Source organism: Dioscorea cayenensis, chromosome 2 (genome assembly GCF_009730915.1).
Source record: "Dioscorea cayenensis subsp. rotundata cultivar TDr96_F1 chromosome 2, TDr96_F1_v2_PseudoChromosome.rev07_lg8_w22 25.fasta, whole genome shotgun sequence".
Taxonomy (NCBI): domain Eukaryota; kingdom Viridiplantae; phylum Streptophyta; class Magnoliopsida; order Dioscoreales; family Dioscoreaceae; genus Dioscorea; species Dioscorea cayenensis.
The window spans coordinates 10,297,323-10,307,031 of record NC_052472.1 but is presented as its reverse complement, the minus strand read 5'-3'; the positions used below and the strand labels follow the sequence as shown (position 1 = coordinate 10,307,031).

Below are 9,709 nucleotides of genomic sequence, written 5' to 3'. Positions count from 1 at the left end.
GTTCAATGGTTTGGCCGATGAGGATCTAAACAGTCACATAGAGAACTTTTTCGAGGTGTGTGATATGCTCAAGATAAACGGGGTGATGGATGATACCATAAAGTTGAGAGCCTTCCCATTTTCCCTAAAAGGGAGAGCAAAATAGTGGCTATACTCATTACCTAGAGCTTCGATTACTACATGGGAGGAAATGGTAGAAGCTTTTCTAGCCCGGTATTTTCCTCCTGGAAAATCTGCAAAGCTTAGGAATGAGATCTCATCCTTTGTACAATCAGAATTAGAGTCTCTATTCGAGACATGGGAAAGGTTCAAGGAGCTCCTGAGAAAGTGCCCACAATACGGATTGTTCAGACTTTTTACAACTGGTTGAATCCGAGTACAAGACAACTCTTAGATGCGGCAGCAGGAGGTACCTTAGGTAGCAAGACCCCCGATGAGGTCCGTCAACTTATTGAAGAAATGGGTTTAAACAGATACCAATGGAATGCTAGAGAGAAGAAAAAGGTGGGTGGTCTTCATGAGATAGATATAGTAACTTCATTAGCGGCGCAAGTGGAAAATTTGAGTAAGAAGTTAGATCTTCTAACTTCAAACAGGGTGGCGGCCGTGAGTACTTGCACCAGGTGTGGTGGAGGACATGCTCCCTCCGATTGCCCGATCTCTATTGGTGATGCATCTTCGATTGAGAACGTCGATTTTGTAGGTAATGGCATGATGACTCAATGAAACCCATATAGCAATACCTACAATCCAGGTTGGAAGAATCATCCCAATTTGTAGTGGAGCAACCAAGGTCCACAAAAGGTCATAGGGGCCATCGGGTTTCCAACAATAAGCCCCGAACGTGGAAAACAAAGTTTCAGGTTTGGAAACCCGAATGAGTGATTTGGAGAAGGCCTTGACTAGATTTGTGCAATCTTCAAATACAAGGTTTGAATCAGTTGAGGGCTACATTTCGCAATCACACCACATCTTTGCATAACCTTGTAAATCAGGTGGGGCAGATTGCGAAGTCTTTCTCGGAATGGCCACATGGAAGCTTGCTGAGCAATACCGAGACCAACCTTAGAGAGCATGTGAAGTATATCACTTTGAGAATTGGTCGTGAGGTTGAAGGTAAGGTTTCGGGTGAGAAGCCAGAAAAACATGGACCCGAGGTTATAGAGGTTGAAAAGGGAACAAGCAAAGAGAAGGAGGTGACAACTCCACCTTTCAAGCCGAGAATTTCCGCACGGGCATGCGAAACACTTAGTGATTGTCCACGGTCGTGCAGAATTTCCGCACGGGCATGCGAAACACTTAGTGATTTTCTCTCGGTTCAAACAGTGAGCGCATAGGGGCATGCGGCTTCCCCTGTGGGTCGGGTACACGGGCGTGGGTAATTTCCACACACCCGTGCGAGCGTTTTCAGAGACAGCAAGAGCTATCCTGAGAGTACATAGGGGCTTTTATCTGCCCCTGTGGCTATCCACTGTGGAGACACACGGGCGTGTGGAATTTTCGGACGCCCGTGTGGATATACAAAACTCCAAGGGCGCGTGTTCTTTTTAAAGAAGACTTGTTTCTCTTCATCTACACCTTCTCCACTCACTTCCGAATACTCTAGCATTGGTTTTCGACCTCATACTGCCGATTTTGGAGGATTTTTACTTGGTTTTCTAGCCTATTCCTATTCTCCTCATCTTAACTCATCGGTAAGCACCTACTTTTGATTTTCTTTGCCAATTCATGTTTTTAATCGATGAACTTTCTAAGAATGCTTCGTTTTTGCAATTAGAGTGTAAGAGTATGCTTAGAAAGAAGTTAGAAGAGTTTAGAACTATGTTTTGTTGGCTTTTTGAGGCGCGGTGCGCGGTTCTTCACATCCCTGCTGGATCCACACGGGCGTGCGAAAATTCCCCACGACCGTGTCGATTTCTGCAGCATTATTTATCTAGCTTGTTTGATTGATTTCCTTTGAAAATTTGCAGGATATGGCACCCAGGTCAAAGAAGCAAGTAGAGAAACGGCCGCGGGAGTAATCCTCCGAGTCCGAGGGCATGAGTTTTGCTATTCCCGAGTATTAAGCTTGTTTTGTGCGTCTGTCGAGACTTTGGTTCGGACAGACTCGATATCTGGACAGTAGCATACTCCGAGAGTTACAGTAGGGGGACGAATTTGCTGAAGAGGTCGAGGACCTTGTTTCAGTAGGGGGATGGAGTCAGTTGTTGATGACTAGAGAGCCAGCCATCCGTGAGTGCACACTGGAGGTGTTGTCGTCATTTTAGTTCGATCGATTGTATGAGAGATTCTACAGCATGGATGCTATCCAGTTCAGAGTGTTTGGACATCACTACTGCATGAGCATCACGCAGTTCTCAGTCTCGCTTGGGATATACGAGGAGGCATTCACGGACACTGAGGAGTATTCTCAGCTACCGACTGATTATCCTAGAGCTTTGACCCGTGAGAGAGCCTACCTAGTGTTGTGTGGTCAAAGTCAGTATGAGCCGGGGTTGTCCAAGGCCACGTGCATTTTCCTGACCTGCCTACCGATACTTACACGCCATTATTAGTAGGTCGGTGAATGGCCGTGGTGACAGCACATGTGTTTTTTGCCGACAGGAGCTATTATATCTGTATTTTGATGGTGCAGCACATACCGATTCATCTGGGACACATCCTTGCAGAGTATATTCATCATCAGGGGCATTATGCTAGATTGGGAGTGATCTTCTCGGGCCCCTACATTATGAGGCTAGTCATGGGCATGGGCCTCTTGGACGCGATTCGCGGGGCCGAGAGGACGAGTACTCCTGCTCCCCTGAGTCTGGAGACAATGAGATTGATGGGTATGATCCACCGAGTACGGACGGAGGTTGACAAGGTCTCCTTCCGTATAACCCGCTAGTGCACGGGTTTGTCGAAGTAAAAATCCTGGATGAGCGGGTATCATATCCATAGGGAGTAGGGAATAAAAACACTTAATTCGCTTTTTAGCTATATGAAAGATAAATAGTGATGTGTGTGACAATGATTCAATTCTCAAATGTAAAAACAACAAGTAAAGGAGAAGGTAAGATAATCGATAAAGATGGGGTACCCGGATATTGCTCCACCTAGGACAATCATTTCAAGTGCAAGAACCCTCTATTATGCTTCCTAATCAATGCAAGTGAGTCGTGGAAATCCTTAATTACATAGTCCCAAATCTAAGGTCAACTATGCCTAACTCTATAAATGTCCCGGAGGAGAGATTGAATAACCTCTCAACCTCGCACTCGCATAGAATTATAATAAGTTCTAAGGATTCCAAGTGATAAATCTCTTCCTAATTGTAGACCTAACCCTTTGGTCCAGGTGGAAGGTCCCTAACCACAATTAAGCCCTAGATACTAAGATCATTTATGCGCTTCACTCCATTTTACCTGCAACTAAGCCCCAGCGGAAGGTCATCCCTTAGACCATTCACTCTATTGTGGCGGCAAAGAACTAGAGGAACGGAGGTAGAATCTAACACATCGGAGGGGAAAGAGGACGCTCCTATACCTCTCGACTAACCCTCTCAACCCTCTCCAACTTAGCTTTGTCTAACACTCATGGTGTGTTAGTCACTCACAAGGTTACCAACAAGAACTCTCAACCCTAGTGTCACTCTAGGGGAGTATTTGCACAATCAAGCATTCAAGGTTGGAACTCACAATAAACATCAATTATTTGAAAGCATAATAAAGAGATTAAAAGAAATGAATACATCCTAGGGTTCACAAATACCCAAGTACCCACTAGGGGTTTAGCTCTCCATGGAGCTAAGTACAATCAAAGAAATAGAATGTAAAAGTAATGAATCCATAGAAAATCCCCTCGATAGTCGTGTCAATGGTCTTATGGAAAGTCCTCTACTCGTCGTTCAAAGATCCCCTTGTCCGGTATAGGATACACCTCGAAGGAAGCTCCCCTACCAACCTTCTTCCAAAGAGATGATGATGTCGGAGCAGTAGAACCTCTCCAAAACCCTAGCCAATACCTCTCAAAACCCTAGCCGAAGCCCTCTCTCATGTTGGAGAAAAGATGGAGAAAAGAATGCTGAAATCGGAGCTTAATCGGCTTTAAATAGGGCTGGAATCGGGGATCCACACGCCCCTGTGGACGCCCGTGTAGATTTTTCACATGGGCGTGTGGATTCTCTGTTCTGTAGCCTTTCTCGGCCAGCTGTGAACAGTGCTTTGCTACAGTGCTCTGCTACAGCATCCAGCCTGAAATACTTCCCGAATTCATACTTTCATCGAGGTAACACAAACGGGCACACGTTCACGTTGTGGATCGCTTTGCTTCTTCAATGATGGAAAAGTTGGTGGAGATCTTGTTCTATATGCGTAAGTCAGAATGCTTGAGTATGTCTGCCCTTGTGCCCCTCTAAATGGTTGTGTTCACTTAAATACGAGGAGGTTGGCACACACTCTAGCATCTCACACCCGACCTATGTCTTCGCGTTTGAACCTTAGCAAGATTTCCTCCAAAATTGGTGCATTATAATCCACATTGGCTTCTTTCCTTCATAATTGGCCTCACAACCCTACTTGCATAAAAGTAACATAAAAACACACATATTAGTGTAAAAACCCGAGAAAGGTAATGCTTAACATAAGGAAAGAATGCTTCGCATTCATATCGCACAAACACTTATCAGGGGTATATGCCTTGGTTCTACCCACTCCAGAGATGGCTGAGGAAGAGGGTGATGATGCAGAGGCTTCTCAGCCTGCCTCCGAGTCTCAGTCGACGCCGATGGAGACTGACGCACCTCCGGTGATAGAGGACCTATATATGTTCTTACCATCTCAAGCCCATGATCGTTTTGAGAGGCTCGAGAGTGCCGTGGGGGTAATACGGGCAGAGATCACTGAGGTATGAGCGGAGATAGCAGAGGTGTACACGACGCAGGCTGCACAATTCATAGAGGTCATGGCGCGTTTCGACGCTTTACAATAGATCCTTCAGAGAGATGCTGCTGCACCTTTTGTACTGCGACCGCGCACCTCCCGGACGCCCCCTGCATCACCATCATGGGGCCCACCAACATCTTCTGATCCAACAGTAGCAGAAGAGGAACTAGAGCGTGGCGCCGACACTTGACTTGCTTTTATTTTACTTGTACTTGCATTCTGTTTTGGACATGTTATCCTCAGAAAGGACTTTCCTTCTGAGCTTATTTTTCATTTTGTTGTCTCGAGTTGTATTTCTTGCTCTATCATATATATACTCAAGTTTTGTTTTTCTTTTATTGAGCTCTACTGACCCTCCTCGTGTATGCGTGCCAATGGTCTTGTCATCATGGGAATTGAGAACTTTTCATAGATACGGCCAAGTGCCTCTATCTTATATATACTCGAGTTTTGTTTTTCTTTTATTGAGCTCTACTGAACCTCCTCATGTATGCGTGCCAATGGTCTTGTCATCATGGGAATTGAGAACTTGTCATAGACATGGCCAAGGTGCTTCGGCACTTGGCCGTGTGTGCCTCACAACCCGTTGGAACATCACCCCCAAGGATTTAGCTTCATCAAATGCAACACTAGGAGTCAGGGGAGTATTGTTTCGATTGCTTCTCCCACATTTATTCTTGATTGATATACATTATAAGTGAGCTTGCATTTGTACATTGCGGTCAATGTACAACTTAAGTGTGGGGGGAGTTTCATAGTGCACATATCTTTTACACTATTTTGATTGATATATATGCTCACATAGCCAATGGAGGTTCACCTTAGTTGCAATGATGGTATTCTTGAGTTTAGGAAAAATTTTTAACATTGAATGTTCTCATGTTTTAGTTCTTGCTTGAATTTTTAGGAATTTTTGCTCGAATAACATTTTGTGCACTTCTCACTCTTTAAACTCTTTTGGAAACTCAAGTCTAAGGTTAAAGGGACTAGTTTTAGTCTTGTTTCTTGTGTTGCTTTAAAAAAAATGGAAAAGAAAGAAATAACAAAGTGTTTGTATCGTTTAATTTTCCTTGTTGGGTGGAAAGTGCTACCACCCATGATGTATAAAGCTACTCTCATAAGTCGGATACTAGCTATGCCCTATTGATAGAAAGAGCTATCTCATAGGATGTGTGAAAGCTACCACCCCGGTAGAAAGAGCTACCACCTTGAAAGTGTGAAAGCCACCTTAGCGGCCGCTTTGGAAAGGGCTACCTTAGAGGATATGTGAAGCTACTACCCTTTTTGAAATGTTTGGTACTCTTTGTAGATAAATAAGTCCCTTATACCTAGAACTTTGAGGAGTATACTTTGGGTTGACTTTAGTGAGTTCACACACTTACACAACTTCGGGTTTATTGTCCTTTTTGATTCATGTTTTTAGCTAGAGCATTGATTCTTTCGTATTTAGTGTTGAAAATTTCCTTTACTATTAGAATGTTGTCTTTGCATGCTTTGGTGAACCTAAGGCCAAGAACTTCCAATAGTCCTTTCATCTATGCATACAATGTTTTAATTTTTGCTTGAGGACAAGCAAAAGCTTAAGTGTGGGGGAGTTTGATAAGTGCTTGTGCGATAAGAATGCGAAGCAATTTTTTCCTTATGATGGGCATTACTTTTGTTAGGTTTTTGAGCCAATATGTGTGTATTTGTGTACTTTTATGCAGGTTGGGTTGTGAGGCCGATTATTTGTGAAAGAAGCCATTGTAGATCGTTTTATGCATTATTTGGAGGAGATCTTGAGAAAGCTCAAACACGGAGACATGAGTCGGGTTTAGAATGCTAGAATGTATGCCAACCTCCTTGTATTCGAGCTAAGGCAATGATTCAGAGGGGCACGAAGGCAGTTACATCCCAGTATTCTGGCTTGTGCATATTTAGCAAGATCTCCACCAACGTGATCGTTTATTGAAGAACCAAGACGATCTACGATGTGAACGTGTGCCCGTATGCGTTACCTTGATGAAAGCATAGATTCGGGAGTTTTCAGGCCATCACTGTAGCATGTACTGTTCATAGCCGGCTGAAGAAGGAGCAAAATAGAGGAGCCACACGGGCGTGTGGAAATTCCACACGCCCGTGCATTAATTCCACAGGCCCGTCCGGAATATCCACAGGGGCGTGTGGAATCCCAATTCTAACCCTATTTAAGGCCGATTTCTGCCCCGATTTCAACATTCTTTTCTCCATTTTTTCCGCAACTTGAGAGAGGGCTGCGGCTAGGGTTTTGAGAGGTATTGGCTAGGGATTTGGAGAGGTTCTACGACTCTGACATCGTTATCTCTTTGGAAGAAGGTTGGTAAGGGAGCCTCCGTTGGATTGATTCGGCAAGGCGTATCTTATACCGGACAAGGGGATCTTGCGATGAGTAGAGGACTCTCCACAGGACCATCACCATGACTATCGAGGGGGTTTTTCCTATGGATTGCTTTCTTTTACATTTGATTTCATTATCATTTATATTGTGCTCCATGGAGAGCTAAACCCTAGTGGGTACTTGGCTATTTGTGAACCCTAGGATGTATTAATTTCATTGAAATCTCTTTATTATGCTTTCAATTAATTGATGTTTTTGTGAGTTCCAATCTTGAATGTTTGATTGTTGAATACTCCCTTAGAGTGACACTAAGGTTGAGAGTTCATGTGGTAACCCTTGTGAGTGAGTGACACACCACGAGAGTTAGACAAAGATTGATTGGAGAGGGTTGAGAGGGTGAGTCGAGAGGTACAGGAGCGTCCCCTTTCTCCTCCAGTGTGATGGATTCTACCTCCATTCCTCGAGTTCTTTGTGGCCATAATAGAGCGAATGAGCTAAGGGATGACCCTCCGCTGGGGCTTAGTTGCGAGTGCAACGGAGTGAAGCGTTGAGGTGATTTTAGCATCTAGGGCTTAATTGTGGTTAGGGACCTTTCTTATGGACCAAAGGGTTAGGTCTACAATTAGGAAGAGATTTATCACTTGGAATCCCCAGTGCTCAATGCAATCCTTCTTACGAGTGTGAGGTTGAGAGGTTGTTCAACCTCTCCTCCGGGACATGTAGAGGATTAGGCTTGGTTAATCCTCGATTTAGGACCATGCATTAAAAGGATGTCCCTGACTCACCATTGCATTAGTTAAGAAGCATAATAGAGATTTCTTGCACTTGAAACATTTTTCCTAGGTGGATCGATACCCGGGTACCCCATCTTTATCGATTGTCTTAGCTTCTCCTTTACTTTTGCTCTCTTTCGGGTTGCTTTACTTTTGAGAATTGAATCTTGTCACACATATTACTATTCATCTTTCATATAGTTAAGAAACAAATTAAGTATTTTTATTCCCTTTTCCCTATGGATACGATACCCCACTCACCTAGGATTTATTACTTCGACAACCCCGAGCACTTGCGGGGAGCATTGTCACTCATCGTTTGTTCTGAGACCACGGACTCCTCCAACTCCTTTAGCATCACCATCACTTGATCCACCGACACCTTTTGATTATCTAGCACCAACAGAGCCGATACTAGGTCACACTAACACTTGATTCCGCTTTTCATTTCTTTATTTTCGCATTATATTTTGGACTTGTACACTTGGAAAGGATTCTCCTTCTAAGTTTATTTTCTCTTATCTTTGTCTCAAGTTGTATTTATTGCTTTATCTTTTATATACTTGGGTTATTTTTGTTTTATTGAGCTTCACTGAACCCCCTTGTGTATGTGTGCAGATGGTCTTGTTATTATGGGAAATGAGAACTAGTCATGGACACGACCAAGGTGCTTTTGCACTTGGTCGTGTGTGCTTCACAACCCATTGGAACATCACTCCCAAGGATTTAGCTCCATCAAATGCAACACTAGAAGTCAGGGGAGTATTGTTTTGATTGCTTCTCCTACATATATTCTTGATTGTTTTACATTATTAGTGAGCTTGAATATGTACATTGGGGACAATGTACAACTTAAGTGTGTGTGTGGGGGGAGTTTCATAGTGCACATGTCTTTTATATTAGTTTTGATTGACATACATGCTCACATAGCCAATGGCAGTGAACCTTAGTTGCAATGATTGTACTCTTGAGTTTAGGAGAATTTTTAACATTGAATGTTCTCATGCTCTAATTCTTGCTTGAATTTCTAGTAATTTTTGCCCAATTGACACTTGTTCCACTACTTGTTCATTAAATTCTTTTGGAAACTCAACTTCGATGTTAAAGGGACTAATTAGTTTTGTTTCTTGTCTTTATTTTGTTGAAAAAAATGGAAAAAGGAAAAGAAAAGAAAGAAAAAAAATACAGTGTTTAGTTGTGCATTGGGGGGGTGTGGAAAGAGCTACCAACTATGAAGTATGGAGCTACTCTCATAAGTCGGATACTAGTTATGCCCTAATGAGAAAAAGAGCTATCTCATAGGATGAGTGAAAGCTACCACCCTTGAAAGTGTGAAAGCCACCTTAGCGGCCTCTTTGGAAGGGGCAACCTTAGAGGATGTGTGAAGCTACTTTCATCTTTTTAATTTTTGTCGCTTTGTGTAAATAAATAATTCCCTTATACTTAGAACTTTGAGGAGTATAATTTGGGTTGACTTGAGTGAGTTTAAACACACTTACATGATTTTGTGTTTGTTGTCTTTTTTGATTCAAGTTTTTAGCTAGAGCATTGATTTTTCGTATTTAGTGTTGAAATTTTTCATTACTTGTAGAATGCTCTCCTTGCATGTTTTGGTGAACCTAAGGCTGAGCACATTCATTATTCCCTTCTTCTAT

General features: G+C 42.9%; 1 non-coding gene across 1 annotated transcript; it reads right to left on the bottom strand.

Moving 5' to 3' along the window:
* Window positions 1-238: 238 nt before the first annotated feature.
* On the bottom strand, window positions 239-345 carry LOC120281071. The gene has a single exon (XR_005542488.1). It is a non-coding gene; the product is annotated as a small nucleolar RNA R71 (small nucleolar RNA).
* Window positions 346-9,709: the final 9,364 nt, after the last annotated feature.